Genomic DNA, 22,269 nt, shown 5'->3' on the forward strand with positions numbered 1-22,269 from the left:
GTTATACATAGAATTTAACATTTTAAAATGTCATTTAAAACTGGTAGTCCATTGGGGCACCTGGGTGGCACAGTCACTTGAGTACCTGACTCTTGGTTTTGGCTCAGGTTGTGATCTCAGGGTTGTGAGAAGGAGCCCTGGGTCGGGCCTCATGCTCAGCACAGAGTCTGCTTGAATTTCTCTCTCCCTCTCCCTGACTCATGGACTCTCTCTATCAAAGAAATACTTAATCTTTAAAAAAAAATGATCTCTTTTCCCTCTCCCCACCCTCCCAAACAAACAAATAAATAAATAAATAAATAAAGCAAGCAAGCAAACAAGCTTGTAGTCAATTAATGAATTATTCAAAAAATGATACTGGAACTCCCACTATTTAATTAAAAAAAAAAAAAGATTGGGGACACCTGGGTGTCTCAGTTGGTTGGGTGACTGCCTTCGGCTCAGGTCATGATCACGGGGTCCCTGGATCGAGTCCTACATGGGGCTCCCAGCTCAGCGGAGAGTCTGCTTCTCTTTTGACCTCTCCCCTCTCATGCTCTCAATCTCTCTCAAATAAATAAAATAAAAATAAATCTTAGAAAAAAAAAGCAAAAGAAAAAAGATTGAACATTGGGGCGCTTGAGTGGCTCAGTCCCTTAAGCATCTGCCCTCAGCTCAGGTCATGATCCCAAGGTCCTGGGATCAAACCCCGTATTGGGTTTCCTGCTCAATGGGAAGCCTGAATCTCCCTTTACTGCTGCTTGTGTTTTCTTCTCTTTCTCTCAGATAAATAAAATCTTTAAAAAAAAAAAAAGGAATTAAAAGAATTGAACAAGCCAGATATGTATTTCACATTTATGCTAAAATAGCTCAAATATATATATTTTAAAAACTATAAAAGAATTAAAAGAAAGTATAATGTATACTTTTGTTATAGTCTATGTAGAAGTTTCTAAAACATATCAGTAAAAGCAGAAAGCATGAAAAAAATGGCTGATTTTTTTTTTTGGTAAATAAAAAAAAATAGATAAAACTGCCAAACTTAATAAAAGTGATAAATTAAGGAAAACATTGCAACAATATAAAATAGGAAGGTTTGTTCTCTTTTACATTAAAAGTTATCATATCATAACAATAACAGAATTGTTCTGGAGGATAACTTGAAAACAGATCTCAGAAATTGGCATCACAAGAATACCATTAAACTAACAATTCTACTTACACACATTTTTCCTAAAGAAACTGTCAGGTAAGGGAAAGAGATATAGCACACATATTTTCATTGCAATGTTGTTAAGAGCAGCAAAATAAAATTGGAATCAGTATAAGTGTACATCAGTACATTACAGATTACATCCATTGAATTACTGTATATATATAAAATAAGAGATTATGAAGAAATATGAAATAATACTGTAGATATATGTGGATACATAGAAAATTGCTTATATTGTTAATACTAAAAATCATATTTTAGGATATATGCTGTACAACTGTATGTATGTGCAAGTAAGTATAGATAGATAAAAATAAATGGAGAAGCACAACTCAATACTGAAAAAGAAATGTGTACACATATTTACATGTTTACATACACACGTATATGCTTATGTGCCAGTGTGTACAGAAACAGATATAAAGAAAATGGCAGCTATTTATCACAGCTAAAATGTTAACTATATTCGCTTTTGAGTGATGGGTTTAGGAGTGATTTTGTTATTACTTTTCCTTTTATAAAACTTTTGTTAATTTGTAACTTAATCTTTAATAATTCAGCACTGATAGCAGGGAGTGTATACATTTGTTTGTTAATTTGAATTTTTGAGTTAATTCCCTAAATCAGCATTACATACTTCAGAGATAATGAGTCAGTATTTGAAAGGTTCCAAGTAGAAGGCAATGACCTTGAGGCAGCTGCTGTAAGAACTTCAGTTATCTTTAGCTCTGAACAACACTGGAGGCTTAATAAAAGAAATAAAAAATGTCTTTTTATTGGTAAAATGTGTTGCTTCAGGATATATGGATCAGCAAAAACGTAATGAGCAGGAGTTCTCAACCTTGCATGAACAGGGTGCAGGAACTGAGCATTAGGCATTAGGCTGTTAACTTGAGAGGACACCTGAGAGTTGATTCAAAAGCAGTTGGTTGTCCAGACACTGATGCAGAATTGTGTTGCCTGAATCCAACTAAAGTTAACTAAATGACAGTACTAAAAGTTTGACATATTTGCTTTGGGACCTTTAAATGCAAGGTGTTAGTCGTGCATTTTAAATAGGACAGAACTTAACAAGAACAGGTTACTTACAGAACAGAACTTGTTACTTACAGAACTTGTAACAAGTTACAGAACTTGTTACTTAAAGCATAAGTAACAAGAAACATTTTGGGAGGAAGAATGTATGTATGTGGTAGAAAGCAGGCTGAGTATTACTTTCATGGGAGGTTACAGGGAAGAGACCTGGAGTAAGAATATTCATCAAAAAGAGGTCTGTGTTATGGCAAGCACTGGGAACCATGTAAGACTGAGGAATCACAGGCCTGAACCCCTGAAACAAAAAATAAATCATATGTTAATAAAAAAGTAAATTATTTAAAAAAAAAAAAAAAAGACTAGTCCTTGTGAATGGCCAAATGCACTTAGATCACTTTGTAAATATTATGGCCTGTCCTCAAATTCATATACAAATAATTTTCTTTTTTATCTTTTATTTTTTTATTTATTTTTTTATTTCTTTATTTAAGAGAGAGAGAGAGAGAGATCACAAGTAGGCAGAGAGGCAGGCGGAGAGAGGTGGGGGGAAGCAGACTCCCTGCTGAGCAGAGAGCCCGAAGTGGAGCTCCATCTCAGGACCCTGAGATCATGACCTGAACCAAAGGCAGAGGCTTAACCCACTAAGCCACCCAGACACCCCATATACAAATAATTTTCAATCAGAGATGCATTTTCAATGGCTGTATATTCAGTAAAAAAATAACTATCAATATATGATGAAGAGTCAATATGACCCAGATCATGTTCACCAACATGACTCATCAATTTATATATATTATACATGATCTATATCTATATCTGCATCTATGTCTATACACACATCATACAGATAAAAAAGTGAGTCTTAAAAAATGCAATAATTAGGGGCGCCTGCGTGGCTCCGTGGCTGGGCCGCTGCCTTCGGCTCAGGTCATGATCTCAGGGTCCTGGGATGGAGCCCCGCGTCAGGCTCGAGAGTCTGCTTCCTCCTCTCTCTCTGCCTGCCTCTCTGCCTGCTGTGATCTCTCTCTGTCAAATAAATAAAATCTTTTAAAAAATTGCAATAATTAAATTATAGACAAAGATATGTAGTAAAAACTGCAAAGTGTTTAGATTGAGTAATCTAAATAAAATAACAGAAAACCAACATTGTAACAAAACATGAGGTTTTTCAGCTAAGACTGTACATGAAATGAAATATATAGTCTTAAGAGAATATATTTTAAAGGAAGAATGGTGATAAAATATTGAGTCATGCTTTCATGTAAAAAAAATTAATACAAAATCATCAGAGTAAATCTGAAGGGCATAATAAACAATTAACTGGGAGAAAAATCAAAAACAGAAACTACTCCTCTAAAAAGACTAACAAAATAACATGGGTCTGGCAAAGTAATCAAGAAAACAAAGAGAAGGCAAAGCCAATTATACTGAAGACAAGAGAGAGGATACAGCTACAGATATACAGAGAAATCTATAAAAACCAAGAACTACTAAGAACAAATTAACTATCAAAACACAAGGAGAATATTAATGAAAACATACATTGCATACACAATTTTAGAAAAACACACACCACAAAAATAAAGTATGAATCAAAATCCGAAAGAGTTCCTTTCTTCCCCAAAGCCGCATTTGCAGTAAGAACACGTACTACCCCAGACGCGAGCAAACTCAGCCAAGATTTCCAGAGCAAAGACATGACCCACAGCTGACCACGTGATCACGATCAAGCGCTGCCCATGTTAACCAAGGCTGGACGTTCAGTTCCTGGACCTGTTCTGCAAGCATGAGCAGCGCTATCATTGCATTATAGCTGTATGTTATTAACTTGGCTCCACATTCTTTTGTTCCCTAGATAATTATGTTTTATGCACCTCTTTCTAAAAAGATTTTATTTATTTATTTGAAAGAGAGAAAGAGTGCATGAGCAGGGTGAGGGGCGGAGGGAGAAGCAGACTCCCCGCTGAGCAGGGAGCCCCATGAGGGGCTCGATCCCAGTACCCCAAGTTCACAACCTGAGCTGAAGGCAAATGCTTAACTGCCCCAGCCACCCAGGCGCCCCTGTTTTATGCATCTCTTAACTTCATACAATATCAATGGTTAACTTTGCCTTTTTCACTCCTACTGGTCTGTTTACCCAGTGATTGTACAAACCTAACATTTATATTGAAACTGTCTGATGCACTTGATCATGCTGCGTCCCAAATGGCACCCCACTGTTGGCAAGAATGGATACCTCAAGACTGTTTCAAAGCCCCCTCACCCCACTTAAAGGTTTCAAGAAACCCCTCACTCTCCCCTCATGTTCCTAGGCTCAACAGGGCACATAAAATGTACAGAAGCTGTCCCTAGGCTCAACAGGGCAAGGCTTCTTTGGGAATGACCTCCTGCCTTCTCCTTGAGCTGCCCTTCCGATGGCTCAGCTTTCTTTTCTTCAGTTCCGGTGACTCAGACATTGGTCTGCTGTGCATGGATGCACGAACATGTTTGAGTTCGGTAACAAGACCAGTTGAGCTGAAGTCCACAAACTTAGGAGCTAAGTAAGTGTTCATTGTCTTATGCAACTGAGTTTCTCTGGTGGTTTATTATGCAGGGCTGTTGAGGCAATAGATACGAACTCAAAAGGTAACAAGCGCTTGGTTAAAGACCACAGTTGCTTATGCTGAAATTAGAACCCAAGTCTGTCTAGCTCCATCCAGATCCCATAAACTACAGCAAAGGAATTATGCTGTAGTATGACTGCCAAAGACACCCACTCAATTTCCCAGGATTTAAGATCATACAGAGTATGTTCTCTGTATAAAATGCAATTAAGTTAAGGTAAATAATTGAAGAGCAGTTAAAAATATCAATATATTTGAAAATTTAAAAACCAATTTCAAATAACTCAGAAGGAATTATTCATGAAATTTAAAAATATTTAGAAATGAAACAAGAAAAGATTATAATGGGCCAAAATTTAAGGAATCAGGCCAAGCTAGTGCTTGGGAAATCTATATCCTTAAATGAAATACCTTCTGAAAATAAGAAAGGCTGGAAAATGATTCATTAAACACCTACATTAAGAAGTAAGAACATTCACAAATGCATTAAACATAAGAACACCTGAAGTAAGGATAAAATAAACTCTTAAAGTAGAAAAACATAGAGATAATAAATAAAAACCAAATACTGATTATTGGAAAGACCTAAAAACTTTATTAAGCTGATAGAATTAGGAAAAAAAAATAAAAGAGAAAAGTCATGAATCAACAATATGAGGAATTAAAAAGGGCCTATAACTGTAAAGGCGGCAGAGTTTAAAAGGTAAAATACGAACATCTTATTGTCAGCAAGTTTTAGGAGAGATAAATATAGGAAAGCCTCAGAAAGGTAAGAGATGGTTAACTGACCTTGTAAGAATAGATTAAAAACCTGAAAATTCCCACATATGTTGAAGAAAATCAATCTGCCAATAATGATCTTACCACAAAGAATAGATCAACTCCATATTTTGACAGGTTAGCCCCTCCAAATAGTTGCAGTAAACTAATTCCACTCTTACAGAAACATCTCGGAAAAGGAGTAAATGGAAAAAGTGGTGCATTAAAAAAAAAAAAAAAAATGTCTACAGATTATTTTTGTATTTGTAAAACTTTGAAATGAAAACCAGACTTAGATCATACTGTAAAACAAATGTAGAGACCACTCTTTCTTATAAACATGGATGCAAGCATCCAAACAGAATAGAAGTATATCCCCTATTCATTCATCCCTATATAACATTCTTTCAAAAGAATGCCTGCGGGAACCTGGGTGGCTTAGTTGGTTAGTCGACTGTCTTCGGCTCAGGTCATGATCCCAGGATCCTGGGATCGAGTCCCACATCGGGCTTCCAGCTCCATGGGGAGTCTGCTTTTCCCTCTGACCTTGTCCTCTCTCATGCTCTCTCTCACTCTCTCTCTTTCTCTCAACCAAATAAATAAACATTAGAAAAAAAAAAGAATGCCTGTGGTTTTTCAATCCCCAAATTTCATAGAAATCACATCTTCAATGCAATGCTTCATGGTTTGTGTCTACCTAAAATGTATAGCATATAATGTCCCCCAAACTAAATACTACATCTGGACCCAAACCATGTGTGTTGACATTCTTGAGTTACATTCCAAACACACTTGTTAGCAATACAGCCTGATGTGTAGATAGTTTTGAAAGTCTTTGATTTTTCAATAGAGGATGTGCTTCTCAGGTAGCCTTAGAGTTAAGATGGTCTGAGTATCGTCCTCACTGTGAGCCAATTCTCAGACATGGGTTCTTCTGTGGAATCTTTCTATATTTCATTTTATTAGTTCATTGGTCCTTACTTTTTCCCAGATTTGTACACTAAGAACCAAAAGTAACAGGAAGGTATAAAAGGTGCATCCAACCAACCACATTCCCTGTCCATTGGATTTCTGCATGATGTTGGGGGAGCTCTGGGCACGTAGCAGCAACATCTATTACATATGTATGTCATATGCTGGTCTCCTTACATACATTCTCCAAAGCCACAGAAGGTATTTTAGCTTTGAGCAATGCACATAAAGTTATAAAGCAGTTAATGCCCAGAGGGGTCAATCTAACAGGACATTTACACACCCAAAAGCTGTTTGGGATCTGTAAGTATGCCAAGCTCCTCATCCTTCAGTGGAATAATTTTGAGGAAGAACGAAAATTAGGACACAAAGCAATGGTTGTTAATATCCATTTAATATGCATATCAACTGGTGATTGAAAAGCAATTAAAAAAGATGTGTGGCCTAAACTAAAATATTTTCCTTGTTTTGTTTTTGTTTGTGTTGCTGTTGTTGTTTTTTTAACTTTAAGACAGGAGTTGTATGTTTTATTATATAGAAAATGGTCTGGGGCCAAAGTATTACATCTTGTGATTTTTCATAAGAATAAACAACATCCCAGGAAATACTATTATGAATAAAACTTGTCAGAAAATGATTGCTGAAAAGTGAAAGTTAGGAAGTTATCTTTATTAAAAGGATCTAAGCATAGGATGCCAGGGTGGCTCAGTCAGTTAAGCAACTGCCTTTGGCTCAAGTCAGGATCCCGGGGTCTTGGGATCAAGGCCCACATGGGGCTCCTTGCTCAGTAGGGGATCTGCTTCTCCCTCTGCCTGCTGCTGCCCTGCTTGTGCTCTCTCTCTCTCTCTCTCTCTGACAAGTAAGTAAATAAAATCTTTTTAAAAAAGGATCTAAGCAAATCGGGGTGCCTGGGTGGCTCAGTGGGTTAAGCCGCTGCCTTTGGCTCAGGTCATGGTCTCAGAGTCCTGGGATCGAGTCCCGCGTCGGGCTCTCTGCTCAGCGGAGAGCCTGCTTCCCTCTCTCTCTCTCTGCCTGCCTCTCCATCTACTTGTGATTTCTCTCTGTCAAATAAATAAATAAAATTTTTAACAAAAAAAAAAAAAAAGGATCTAAGCAAAGTATAAAATGGATGGCATAATGACTTAGAAGTATTTAATGCAAGAATGCAAGCATGTTTGTCTACCATTATTAGTATGAATTAACTTACACATTAATAGGTTGAAGGAAAATAAGCAATTAGAATATCTCAATAGATGTTAAAATGCATTCAAAATGATCAATAGGAATTATTTTTAGAAAATAAGGAAGATTTAGAAAACCAAAAATAGGTTATTTGATTCCCTGATATACATACAAAAATTGAGTATGTTCCCCCTTAAGGATTACTAATTAGGTGATTGTAATTTGTAGCAGAGTTTAACAAAGTTGCCGGACACATAGTCGATTAGCAAGAGCTGATTGCAAATCTATATTCTGCAACTAAAAATGAGAAAATACAATATGAAATAACAGATTTTTTACATAGTGACAAAACAAAAGTGCCCAATGTTACCTTTAACAAAGCACACACGTTTCTCTAAGATTTAAGTTTAGAATTGCCTATGTTCGGGTACCTGGGTGACTCAGTTGGTTAAGCATCTGCTTTTGGCTCAGGTCTTCCTCTCCAGAGATCCTCTCCAGAGGATCCAGCCCTGCCTAGAGCTCCCTGCTCAGGGGGGAGTCTGCTTCCCCTCTGCCCCCAACTTCTCCCCTGCTTGTGCTCTCTCACATGCTCTGTCATATAAATAAATAAAATGTATAAACATAAAATATAGGGATGCCTGGGTGGCTCAGTCAGTTAAGTCTCTGCCTTTGGTTCAGGTCATGGTCTCAGGATCCTGGGATGGAGTCCCGCATCAAGCTCCTTGCTCAGCGGGGAACCTACTTCTCTTTCTTCCTCTGCCTGCCACTCTGCCTGCTTGTGCACTCGCTCGCTCTCTCTCTCTCCCTCTCTCTGACAAATAAATAAGTAAAATCTTTAAAAAGAAAAAATACATACATATATATATATATATATATATATATATTTGACCATATTCTTACGTAGGAAGTCTTAGTACTACAAACATGCTTGCTTTCCCTAAATTAATCTACAGCTTCAATCCAGTCCTAATAAAATTTATAAAATTACAAGAATTACTGAAAAATATAAAAATACTAGGGAATGTGGGAAAATGATAATAAGCTTATGGAAAGAAAGCAGAACTTCTTAATAGTATAAAAATCCTATGCCTATCTATAATTGCTGTAAATTTGTCTAGTAGAGTTTAGTAAGCTAATTTCAAGTCCAAAAACAGTAACATTTTCCCCCTCTTGTCCCATTCATTACAGAAACAGTAAGAAAAGATACAATGCAGGAAACAACAACGGTACCTTTAAATAAGAACGAGGAAAGGTTATATTCCATAGGCATCTGTCCTTTACCTGTCCTGTTCAATTTTTCCCTTTCTTCACTAATAGCTTGGTTGAGGACATTACACGGGCGACATATTGTCAGATTCACCTCTGGTGTATAGTTATGATTGTTAGGTCATATGCCATACCACAGAACCCAGATCCAAAATGCTTTTGACAGGTTTGAACAAGAGGTTATATTTCCTTGAAAATGTAACATGGAAAATGAAAAATTATACATCTGAGTCTAAAAATTCTATGCAAAATTGTATAATAGAGCAGTTTAATGGCCTTCCCAGTGTCTCCCACTCTCCTGGTTGGAAGCCGACTTAAAGGTCATTTTCGATGCCATTTCTCATCATTCCGCGCACACTTCTCTCGCTATACTTAGTTCCCCAGGAGACAAGACACAGTGAAAGTTCCAGACAGTTACACACATCTTATTTCTCCTTTTTACCACTTTTTCTTCCTCGGTAACTGAGACATACAACCTGGATAAAACATATGCCAAGTCCTCTTTATCATACTGTCTCCTAAAAAATACTTCAGAATCATGCCCAAGCCCTGCTTCCTACATGCGACACAGCCCCCATCCTTAGGAGTTAGTGAGGGCCAAGCCCAAGAGAGAAAGAGGTAGACTGGGGGGAAAATGTGGAAACCAGAAAAAACAAACCTTAGGTAGACTCAAGATTCCTGGGACTGAACCGAGTAAAGTTCTCATTGTATCTTCCTCCCCTACCCACCCCAAGACCTGACCCCAATCTCTTAGCTCTTGGCACCTTTATTTTCTTCTGGAAGTCTGATTGTCGAATTTTGCTAGACAACAAATCATTTGCCAGTTTCCAGGAGCTGGCTAAACATTCACGTTGTTCTTCAAGGAAATTGACATTCAGGAGGCTTTTTAACTAGACCAGATTGCTAGTGGCATTCATTTCTAGAATAATATTTGCTAATTTATGGACAGTGCTTTTCCAAGATCCACAAAAGTGGGAGTTTCATCTCTGGATGTGTCCTTGAAACAGAGAACTGGTTTGTAACAGCACAAAATATTGCTATATTTTTTTTTTCTGTAATTTCCAAGCATGTATGTTGCTACAAATTGAAGATTCCTTTGCTTTCCCCAGGATGCAGGCGTCTACACTTCTGGCTTGGCGATGCTTCACGTGGCTTATTAAACACTGCTTTAGAAAGTAGAGAAACACAAGGGGGATATCATATTAAGCAACATATAATTCATTCGTACCTCACCATAGGTCTATTCAATTAAACAGCTTTAGTCTTAGATGATACCGTTTAAAATTCCACTAAATAAGTTGCTCAGCATTGGAAAGAACTGAAGCATTTGCAAGGAAATCTCTGCCTTCCCTTTCTGTACTCACCAACCAAACTCCGAGAGAAACTAGGCTCGCCTGTGACATATACAACATCTATCTGGTCCCTGTTATTTATGCTCTGTTAACAAATTGGTGATAAAATCTCAGGGCTATCGCTTTAATAATTGTAATTCTGCATGGGCGTGCGTGCGCAAACTTCAAACTTTCATCGTGGAGGTCAGACTGATATTTTTAAACTCGTTCACTGGAGGTTCCTTGTATGCAAAATAGTAAAAAGGAGTTAACAACTCATTTCTATGAATTTTTAAGCTCTAATTATACATGCCTAGATACTAACTACTAGGAGAGTGGCATGTCTGGAAGCCATTACTTAAATTCTGAATAGAAATAATTTCACTGGTTATTATTTAATGTTAAACCCTAGGCTTTTAAGAGGCAAGTAGGCCTGGGTTTGAATCCAGCTTTCAACTTGTCAAGGTCTCTTATCTTGGGAATTTAACTTAACCTCTGGTTGCCTTTATTAATTCAACTATTCATTTCCAAAATAGTGTATAGTTCACCAGCACCATGGTGGGGATTAGGTAAAATTATATAGCGAAAGTTCAAAGCCCCAGGTGTGACACATAATGTGCCCTTTGGAAGTATGAATTCCATTCTAGAAAGATTTGCTATAGGAAATAATATATATTTCTCCAACTGGTAAACCTGTGCTAGTGTTTTATGTTACTCAGTATCTGTTATAAACTAATCCCAGCATGCAATGAGAAGTCCTCTTCTCTTTTTCGGATCACAGAAACTTGCAAATCAATCTGTTATCGTCCCAGTGCTGGCTGCGTTGGTGGTGGTAGGTTTTCAGTTTTTGTTCCTAGAGAGCCTGGAAGCTTCCGCCAAATTGTAACAAATGTCTCATGCCCAAGTTCCTGCATGTTATTTGCTTCTCCTTCTCAATACTCCTTTGTTCTTCCCTCTTATTGTATTTAAAAATTTGTGTTTTGTGAATTCTTTCTCACTTTGATTGTAACATGAGAAGCAGGATGACTTACAACGACCAAAATACATCTACTCACTCACAGGGGATAGACGTCCTCATGGGGAGGGAGAACAAAGCAGTGCTCTGCTACATTGGTTGCTAACTGGATGAGGAGCTCCGGCTGGGGAATATGGGCAAGAAATGGGTCCTTGGACTGTAAGGTCTGAATGAGATTCCAGGTGCTGCCTGACATCTTCGAGCCTCACAGGGTTCCCCAGGTCTAGCCAGGAGTCCTCCTGTTTGCCCCAGATGTGCTCTCTGCCCCCCAGGAAAGGCTTCCCACGTTGTGGAATGGAGCTGCCCCAATCCAGACCTCAACCTTCTGAGTTTTACTTTCCTGCCAGCGTGAGAAGTTACTCAAAAAAATCAGTCACCGTCTTCTGCGGGAACCAGGCATTATCTCAGCCTCTTGTCCCCCACAGGCCTTCTGTGACCTGCATCACGTGTGGTGTCTTCCTTCCCGACGCTGCAGTTCATGTGGCTAAGGAACCGCTTTCAATTTCCTCTGTCCCATGTCAGGTGCCACACACTTGGCCCTCTAGACTATTTAGGACAGGAGTCCCTCCTTCATCAATGGTGGCAGAATGGTCATGAATGCTGGTGGTTTGATCAGGGGTAGAAAATGGACCAAGGGAGGAAAAAACAAACAAACCAAAAAAACAACAAAAAACAACTCTGTCGGTGTTCATGTCACATCTTTACCCCTTTCAAGCAGCTTGTTGGTTTTGGTGAAGTGAGTTTTTGGTCGCCTTATTATTTCCTCCACTGGCTCAGAAGTTGTGTTCTGAATTTTTGATACTTTAGTGACTGTTCTTAAGTTCTAACACATAAAAGATCCTCTCATGACCTAGATCTTATTCCCATCTTCTGGGAAAAAGGAAAATATATACCCCCAAGTGCGATGTCTAACTTGTTCAGATATTGTTTCACATGCGATATAATTTGTTAATGATATGGGAGTTCTACATAACTAATGTGTCATTATATTATGATTAGCTTTTATTTTCTCATGAATTCCTTACTCCCACCTCTGCTTTTACCTCCTCACCCTGAGTGCAGCAGGTTCTGTGTTGTCTGACACAGTCACTGAACTCGGAGTCACTGTACTCAGAGCCCCATCTCCCTGTTTAACTGTCCCAGAGCTGCTTGTCTAATGACTCCACCCCCGTTCCGCAAGGAGAGTCTCTACTATGTTTCTTGACCTGAGAGATAGTTTGCTTATTTTTATCATTTTTATCATAGCTTTATCTTTTATCACAGTTTCATTGCTTTGTCATCTCAAATTACTATTACGGTATATCTAGAAGTATTTTTGTGCTTGTTGGTTTCTGGTGCTAGGAAACCAATCCAGTAGAAATGAAGAAATGAAGACAGCCATCTTACGAGGCTAGATTTCGGAAATTTTGTGACAACTGGGACTGAAATATTTATTGGTCTTTCTAAACAAGGATCCAATCATTCACTTAATTGAATACAAATTAGTGCCTCTGGTGTTCAAAGCTCTGTTCTCAGTGCTAGGGAAAATACAGAGAAGTGCCTGAAGATGACCAATACTTAGTCTATACTCCAACTACCCCATGATCTGTTTGAGAAACACACACATTAACATGCTATTATATTATACCACAGTTAGTATTATAATAGAGACACATACTGAACATTATTTGTGTGTCTGGAGGTGAGAATAAGTGATTACGTCTACCTGAGTGGTTGAAAGTTGGAAAAAGCTTCCAAGTGAAGTTAACCTTTGGATTGGGTCTTTTTTTTTTTTAATTATTTTTTTTTTTGCCACTTAATTTTTTAAAATTTTTGTTTCATTTTATTTTATTTTATTTTTTCAGTGTTCCAGAATTCATTGTTTATGTACCACACCCAGGGCTCCATTCAATACGTGGTGGATTGTGTCCTGAAATGGTAATAAGATTTAGTAAAGTGGAGGAGAAGGAAAAAAGAATGTCAAAGTGCAGGAAAGACTAAAAAAAGGCAAAGGGCGTGGTCAATGCGTTCCCACATTCACCAGTTGATGGATTGGTTGTAGACCCAATTAACACCAATAAAGGACTTCCTTTGGACTAAAAATTGGCCAGCCTGGCTCTAGGAGAGACAAACCTTGCCTCTAGGAAGGCTACACGGGGGAAGAGAATAAGTCAGCCATTCAAGGTTTAGTCAGCTAGGGGTAAGAATACAAGCAAGCACAGACATTCTGGGTGTCTGTATGACTAGAAGGCACCTCCTGGAGCATCACTCATTTGGACAACTGCTTTCTCCCCATAATGAAAATAAAAAAACAAAAAACAAAAAACAAAAAACTCAGAAGAATCTAACTAAATCAGTCTTTCTAAACACTAGCTTCCCAAGACTTATTTTATTTTACCTCCTACCTCTTAGCCATATTAAAAGTGCATTTCATTTGTCCTAAATTCATTTTGTTCCCCCATTTCTCTGAAGTGCTTTCCCTCATTCTACTTCACAGCCCTCCATGCGCTCATTTGCCACTGGCGTCAGATTCACCTTCAGTCCTGAGTGACAGATTTTGGAAAGAACCCAATTAGAACCCAGTTAATGAGCCCTCCATGGGCTGCTCTAATAGCCAAATGACTGTTTATTTTCATTTCTGAACTGAGAAAGAGAGTGTAAGTCAAGGAAGAGTTTAGAATAAAGGAGCACTAATTGAATCAGAAAAACACCTGTGCTCCTCAACCTATATTTATTTATGTGCTTTAATCCAACATTTAAAAGGTGCAAAGTGTTTTAAACATGCTAATTATGTGCTATAAGAAAACAGACTCTCAATAAAAACGAAGAATTAACAGCAGCAAGGAAAAAAAAAATATCAGGGAACAAAAGGAATTTTATAGCCTCTTAACCTGGAGTACTTTTTATATGAAGATACCAAATGAAATATTCTTTTTAAAATGGCATTTATTATGAGTCTATGGTAAAAAGAAGGTATATTCCTAGGGTGTCATTTGCAAATATTTACATATTTGAATGAAAAATATCACCCACAATTGAAAAAACCCTGACTTGTCATTGAAAAGTCATAAAGAGTGTCTACTGTGCACCTTTTTCTTTTATGGTTCCTGAGAAGCAGCTGTTCGAGGTTCCATTTGATGCTAGAATAACCAGCTGCAATGACAGGCCACCAGGACTCCAAGGTGACAATCGTTTTATTTTAATTGTTTCTAAATGTGCAATGACTGCAGGAATCTCTAACAATGTGAATATTTAATAACCCATGATTACTGTGTACCCCTCTGCCTTTTCTCCTCATCAGAAACATAGATACCACCTGTCTCCTTTTCATAAGTCATCACCTCTTATCACGTACGAATGAATAATCTGCTCTTGGTAAGGTGAACACTCGAATTGAATGAGAGTCACGTCCTGCACACAAGTCCACAGAAACTTTTGGATTTGACCAAAGTGAGAAGGTGATGGGGAAAATTAATTAATTAATTATTAAAACATCTCAAATTTGGTTCTCTGGCATACAGGTCTTTAGAATCTTTCTTTATTCCCACCACGGCAATACCTTCTCCCGCTTCACAGTTGTGTGCTTACTAAACCTGGGAAACGGTGAGCGCTCAGATATTTTCTTGCTTCTATTAGCTCAATCAAATTTCTCAAACTTAACTAACTTCTAGCCATACGGGATTCAGAAAGATTTATAGCACTGTATTAATCTCTATCCTTCCAAACCACTTCTATGTATTTCTCCTTCCAAAAATTGCCTTTCTATGCATTGTAGGTGCCATTTTTCAAGCGTGCCTCAGGAGTGCTGGCTGACTTTGATGTGTTCCTCTAACAGCTTCTTGCATATCCCAGCCCTGCCATCACTGGCATTGCCATCTGCAGAGTGGACATGCAGGTTTATTATTCTAGAAACGCACAGACAGAGCAGGACTTATGTATATGATAGTTTTACCAGGTAGAATAAAAACATCTTTTAAAGACAAACAGTTTGGGTTCATATGGAGATCCTGAAACTGTAAGGGTCTTTGCTGAGAATAGCAACAAAAGCCCAACTGCTAGATATAGTCCTGAGGCATGCAAAATATCCGAGGCAGACAATAATGCAATATTTCATGAAAAATATTAAAGCAGGCACTTCTTACAATTAGGGATCATCCTCAGTTTACTCATCATAGCATCCTACAAACAGGAGTGGACCCAAATGCAAATGCCCCTTAAAATAAGAAATAACCTAACAAGTTACAGCATAAAACTTTTACTTGTAAAAAATGGAGAACCTGAAAAGAATAAAAGACATGAAAACAAGGCATGTACTGCAAAGCAGAAGAGGGTTAAAAGGTAAAAGAAGAGTTCAGGCAAAGTGTTTCATCTGGCCTCAGAGATATCAAGGAGAAGGTCATTTATCTGAAGAAAGAAAATCAAATAATAAGTAAAATAAGAAAAAAAAAATAGGCACTTCTTGGTGGCAGAGTCCAGGAAACTAAAGAGAAAAATAAATATAGAGATGAAAGCTACATTAGAAGCAATAAATTAAAATAAACCCAACTCACATCAATCAAGGAGAGAGGTACAGGTTGAAGAAAACAATCAAAACAAGAAGCAATAAAGATAAGAGGCAGGTTGATACAGTGCCTGATGTCACACGGACGTTAAGAATCAGACTGAGATCCAACCGCATGTCTGTTACGTATCAGCCAAGCATCATGGAACAAGTTACTTTTGCCTCTTGGGTCTTAGGATCTTTATTTGTAAAGTGGGAATAATGGTTAATCCACCTGTTATATAAAATCTAACAGAACCTCACAAATATGAGTGATTATATAAAGATGGGAATAAGATAAAAGAGATCTATGGTAAGGAAGAATAACGAATACAGCTAAAACAACACTCCTCAAATTAAGATATTTGACCCAGAGGAAGGAAAGGGCACACCTTATTCTAGGAAATTCGGATGCAAAATTCTTAGCTCCATAATTTATCCAGAAAAAGTTACTGAATTCCCAGATTTAAAAATAAAAAAAAAAATCCAGGCACCAAGCAGGAGATGCATAAAGTAAAGCAAAACAAAAACAGAGTAACAAATTGACATATTATTTTTGTATGCTAAATTTCTCATTTTTTAAATTTATTTTTATTTTTTTAAAGATTTTATTTATTTATTTGACAGAGATCACAAGTAGGCAGATAGGCAGGCAGAGAGAGAGGGGGAAGCAGGCTCCCTGCTGAGCAGAGCCTGATAGGGGGCTTGATCTCAGGACCCTGAGATCCTGACCTGAGCCAAAGGTAGAGGCTTAACCTACTGACACCCCTATGCTACACTTCAATGGCAGAAGACAATAGATCTTCATCACTTCAGACATTGGGGCAGAGATTTAAAAAAAAATGACCCAAGAACATCAGGATCAGCAGAATTATCCACAACATACAGAACGAATAAAGACTTTAGAAGGTCATTTATGTCTTATGTCTTTTGCACTGGATTTGTCCACTGCATTACTGTTTTTTCAATCTTTGCATATTAATTTAAATAAATTCTATAATAAAATAAAATATATTCCATCTAGAAAAGAAGACAATTTTGTTTGGACTTGGAGTCTGGAATGCAATAGCTTGTGCAACTTCTCCTAGTTGGTAAAGCAAATCTCTGGCTAAGCCTGCTTTTTCATCTATCCGGGCAGTGGTACAGATCTGCCAAATCTGGAGTTGAAATATTTATGTAAACAGCTTACTCAGCAAGTGGTAAAGATTATTCAGTTTAATTATTTCTGCTCAAATAGTGAGCAATAAAGTAGAAGATCTCAAGTTATTTCTTTTCACAAAGAAATCACGTCAAGATAAAATATGCCATACAGGGGCGCCTGGGTGGCTCAGTTGGTTAGGCGCTGCCTTCGGCTCAGGTCGTGATCCCAGCGTCCTGGGATCGAGTCCCACATCGGGCTCCTTGCTCAGCGGGGAGCCTGCTTCTCCCTCTGCCTCTGCCTGCCATTCTGTCTGCCTGTGCTTGCTCTCTCCCACTCTTTCTGATAAATAAATAAAATCTTTAAAAAAAAAATATGCCATACAAATAAATGGGAGTCTCGGGTTCTGCACAATCTGGTCAACTTTATCCAAATCTTACATCATAAATTATATATCACTGCTCTCTTTGAAGATTTTTCCTCCCACAGAGTTCCACTCTTGAAAATTCAGCATCCTGAATTTCTCTTTCTTTCATACCAAATATCAGGAATATTCTAACCATTTGCCCTTATATGGCATAAAAATATTAAAAGAAATAAGAAATCCAACTTTTGATTATTTAGGTACAGTTTTCCAAAGAGAAAGACCTAAGTGAGGGTCCAAAACTTCAGGCATAAAGGCACCTTCTAGTGCCTGTAAAATAGAATTAATTACCCGCCAAAGAAGGTGACATCAAGCTTGTATAATCTTCCATCCCTGTTGTTCAATTTTCTACAACAGCACCCATTAGATTTCCAATGTAAATTGCCACTGTAATCCTAGAGCTTGATCAGGCTCAACATGGGGCAGAAAATACTGAAAAAAAAAAAAATCTCCCTCTCTTGCCCTAAGTAGATAGTAATAGAAAGAGTAGTAAGACCTACAAAAGTATGTGATCTTGCCACCCATTGAGGCAGGGGTTTTTGCTGCTCAGCTCTTCCCCAGAGCCGGCTTTCACAGCTGTGATTGGTCAGCCCTGGGTATTGTCTCTCATCCCCAGATACACGCCTTTCCCAAAGACACATGCTAGAAATGGTAGAATATCATGCTTCACTTGCTAGTTTCCAGGTAGGTTGTAGGAAACCACCTCTTGACAATCATCTGGCCTTAAGATATGAACCTAGGAAAAGGGAGAGAAGAAAAGAAGGAAGGAAAGAAAGGAGGGAAGGGGGGAGGGGAAAGGAAGGAAGGAAGAAAAGCTCAAAGTTCTCTTAAGCCAATTGTCAAAGTAGAATGATATTTTCTATTGTTGCTCCAAAACATCATTTAGAGAGCAAAGTCATCCAGCCCAGCTCTGTGAATAATACCAGCTCAACCCTCTCTGATAATACCCACATCTGTTAGCTCGTTGGAGACAAAGTTGAATGCTACTTGGAATCCATGTTGGGCAAATGTTTGGATGAGGAATGCAATCCTCCAGGATCAGTGGCTAATTTATCTTTGCCAACCTTCACTAGTTTTAGCTCGGCGGACGAGGCTACAGTATCTGAACTGGCAGCCAGGAAATTCCCAGGGAAGTTCTGGTGTCCCAGCTGCCCTTCGGAAGATTTGGCGAGGCGGAGGTGACTGGCAATAAGCCTGCCTGCCAGAGCCCAGCTGTGCTGGGCACAGAGAGAGGCCGCAGATGGGGAGAGTCAGGCTGGAAGAGCTGGGGTTCCAAGACCTCACTGCTGGAGGTAGGGAGGAGGAGGCACAGGAAGCCCAGCCAGCTCCGGTGCGGTGCGGGAAGCCAAAGCTGGACAGGCATCCCTGTGCATCCAGCTTCACACAAAAAGAGGCTATCTATGGGCTTAACAAAGGGTTCCGATGCCTTCATTTCCATATGCAAAAGAGAGGAGGAGAAAGGGCTGATGGGTGGCAGAACGGAGAAGCTTGTCTCTGCTTCCTCAGCTTCTCCTTTCCCATTTCCATTTCTCTCTCTCTTTCCAGCACGGTCCCCACTGTCCTGCCTGGTTTCAGAAAAGACGATTTTGTTGGGATTAATGTGGACTAATCTAGCTAACTCAGTTTGATGGTTCCTTAGTCCACAAATTAAGGATTCTGAAATAGTAAGAAGAAACGTTTTAGACAAGTAGGTCAAATTTTAAAAAGTATCAATTTTTGTGTCTTTTTTTTCCCCCCTCTGCAAAAAAGCACACATATACCTGAGCTTGCAGGTAAGAGTAAGGTATCAAATTAAATAAAATTAAATTAAATAAAAATAATGCTGCAGTAAGTCAGACATGTGTCTGCATTCTAAATGTGTGCAGTGAACTTGACCTCGGTCAGTACTTGTTTCTACACCTATAAAATGGAAATGATAAACATATACTTGCAGGGTTGTTTTAAGCTTTAAGTTAAACATAAATTCAAAAAGCATGGTATCTAACACTCATTCAAAATTTATTCTGGGTTTTTTTTTTTTTTTCCTGCTGCAATAATTTCAAGTCAGTGTTGCTGTTACTGTTTTAGTACCAGTGTGTAATGAGAAAATGAGACTCTTGTCCCTTTCTAAAGAGACTTCAGTGCCAATAAGGAAGGGAATTATAAAGAAGATAAAGCATGATGGGGCACCTGGGTGGCTCGGTGGTTTAAGCCTCTGTATTTGGCTCAGGTCATGATCCCAGGGTCCTGGGACTGATCCCCTCATCAGGCTCCCTGATCAGCAGGGAGCCTGCTTCCCCCTCTCTTTCTGCCTGCCTCTCTGCCTCCTTGTGATCTCTGCTGTCAAATAAATAAATGAAATCTTTAAAAAACAAAAAGAGGGAGATAAAGCATGAGCTGTATGTCCTTGAGATCATAAGTTGATATGGCAAGTTTATCCACACATACTTTGGGGGTAGCCCCCCCAAAATCTGCCATCTATCATCTGTTATCTGCCATCTATCATCTGTTATCTGTCTATCTTTACTATCAGCCATCTATTTATCATCATTTCTATCCATCCATCATCCAAACAGACAGCAGGAACGCTAGCATTACTTTCAGGAAGCCCACTCATGTAAAAACCAAGATCAGCAGCTCCAATAGTCATGGGACCATCTGAAGTCATTTTGAAATATTTATCCATCACTCTTGGACATGGAAATATGTGGGCATGGTCCAAAGGTTCCAACACGTGGCGCTAGCGCTCCTTTCCTCTCTCAGCTTCTCTCGTCTCCTCTCTCTCTTTTCTCCTTCCCTTCCTTCTTCTCTCCCTCCCTCTCGCTTGATTCTCTTCTCTCTCAAGAGAGAGAAAAAAGCCTTGGAAAAGCTCAATAAACAAGAAATAGCAGAACTCAAGAAAAGTTTTATGCCAACTTTCGAGCTCACCAAGACAACTAATTAGGGTCTCCCATTTCTGCAATGATAACGAACGACAACAACAACAAAAAAAGCGTGAGAGATAACAAGAGGTCCATCCACTCTTAGGTTCTTTCCTGGATCATTTATAAGAGTGTTTATACATCAGGACTCACTTCATCAAATGAGCTTCTTGGTTCCAAAAGATCAGAGCCAAGGTTGGAATCTGGGGCTCTGGTAGGTCCTGTGGAAGACGTTGGATTCCTACAGTCCAAGGGGATGCTGAGTCAGCAGGGTTGAGTGGACAGCAGCTTTAGTCAGTGCTGCCCACAGAACATGGCCAAACAAGGCACACATCCCACACCTTCATCTTTTCCAGAGCAGGAACCTGTGTTGTTGATGGCCAGGCTCGGAGAGAAGAGAACTCATGGCAGATGATGGTGGCTCTACCAGTTGTTTCTAGAGAAATCACTGTATACATTATGGGGACAATCTTCTCCCCATACCTGCTACTGTAGACCCAAATAAGGAAAGCATGTGCGGAGGAACTTTGGCAATGTTTTCTTATTTCAAGGCAACCCTGAAAACCATAGAAAGGTATTGTGTGTACGGGGACGAAGCCGGGAGAGTTAGAGGAAGTTCTCACAGACGCCTCTCAAAACTCTGCCACAGGGCTGTGAGAAACCCCATAAAATCTCACCAAGGTCTGATTTTTCACTGGGAGAAACCTATTGATAATTTATCAATGTAGGAGGTGTCTGAAATAATTTTTAAAGATTTACTTATCTATTTATTGGGGGGGGGGTGAGTAAACACACAAATGGAGAGGGAGAAGCAGACTCTCTGGTGAATCTGATGCAGGGCTTGATCCCAGGACCCTGGGACCATATCCTGAGACAAAGGCAGACGCTTAACGACTGAGCCACCCAGGTATCCCATAAAATATTTTTTAAAAAGAGAGAGACTATGGACGTATAAGGAAATAGTCTTAAATATCAGCCCAATAGTCATTCTAATTATCTACCTGCCTAGGAGTTCTGTGTGTCTCCAAGAGCCAGCTTGCATGGACCCTGACTTGAGGTACGAATTAAATGAAAACTTGTTAAATGAGTGATTATGAAGCATCACTGCAATGTTAATACCCTGAAAATACCTACTTTAATTGTTTTAATTATTCTATAGACTGTAGTCCATGTAAGCCTTCCAACAGCCCATCAGGCTGATGGTTACCACACACGGAGGGGTGGTGAGGCCCCATCTGCCGATCTGTTGCCTACTGCACACACATTCTTTGTAAAACTCACTTTTATTTTTATATATTTGGCAGTGGAAAGAAATTGAATTGTGGATAATATATTCTTAGAAACTATGTTCTATTTCCTTTGAAATTAATAATGGAGTGGAGTTTTAATTGCATAAAATTTTAAATGGTCCTGAATCCAAACGCTCTCATAAGTCTTCAGAATAAGAGTATAGCATCTTCACAGTGTTACCAGGCTGGAAGTCAGGCAACCTTTTTTTCTAGTATAAACACTGCCTTAGGATGTGTCTGGATACTCTTCAAAGCTAACTTTATCTACCATTACAGCACATAAGGGTAGCTTAGATAAAACATAAAATGGATTGCTGTTCATGGAGCTAAGAGTCCAAGTTTCTTATCTGTCAGTCACCACAGATTTGAGCTTGATCCTTGAGACTCAGTTAAATAAAACAGATCCAATCTGTCTTATGTATCCTAATGGAGGAGAGTGAAAACTAATGCCAAGAATAACACGTAACGTCATAGACTGAATAGATCCCCAAATTATGTTTCCGCTGTCAGAGGAAGGAAGATTGTGTCGGGCACCAAGAAGCTGGAGTATTGACCACATTCACCCTGTCATGTTGCGTGACCCTGGCCCAGCCGTCTCTACTCCCTGAGCCTCGGTTCTCTTCCGCACTGAACAGTCC

Source organism: Mustela nivalis (genome assembly GCF_964662115.1).
Source record: "Mustela nivalis genome assembly, chromosome: 8".
NCBI lineage: Eukaryota > Metazoa > Chordata > Mammalia > Carnivora > Mustelidae > Mustela > Mustela nivalis.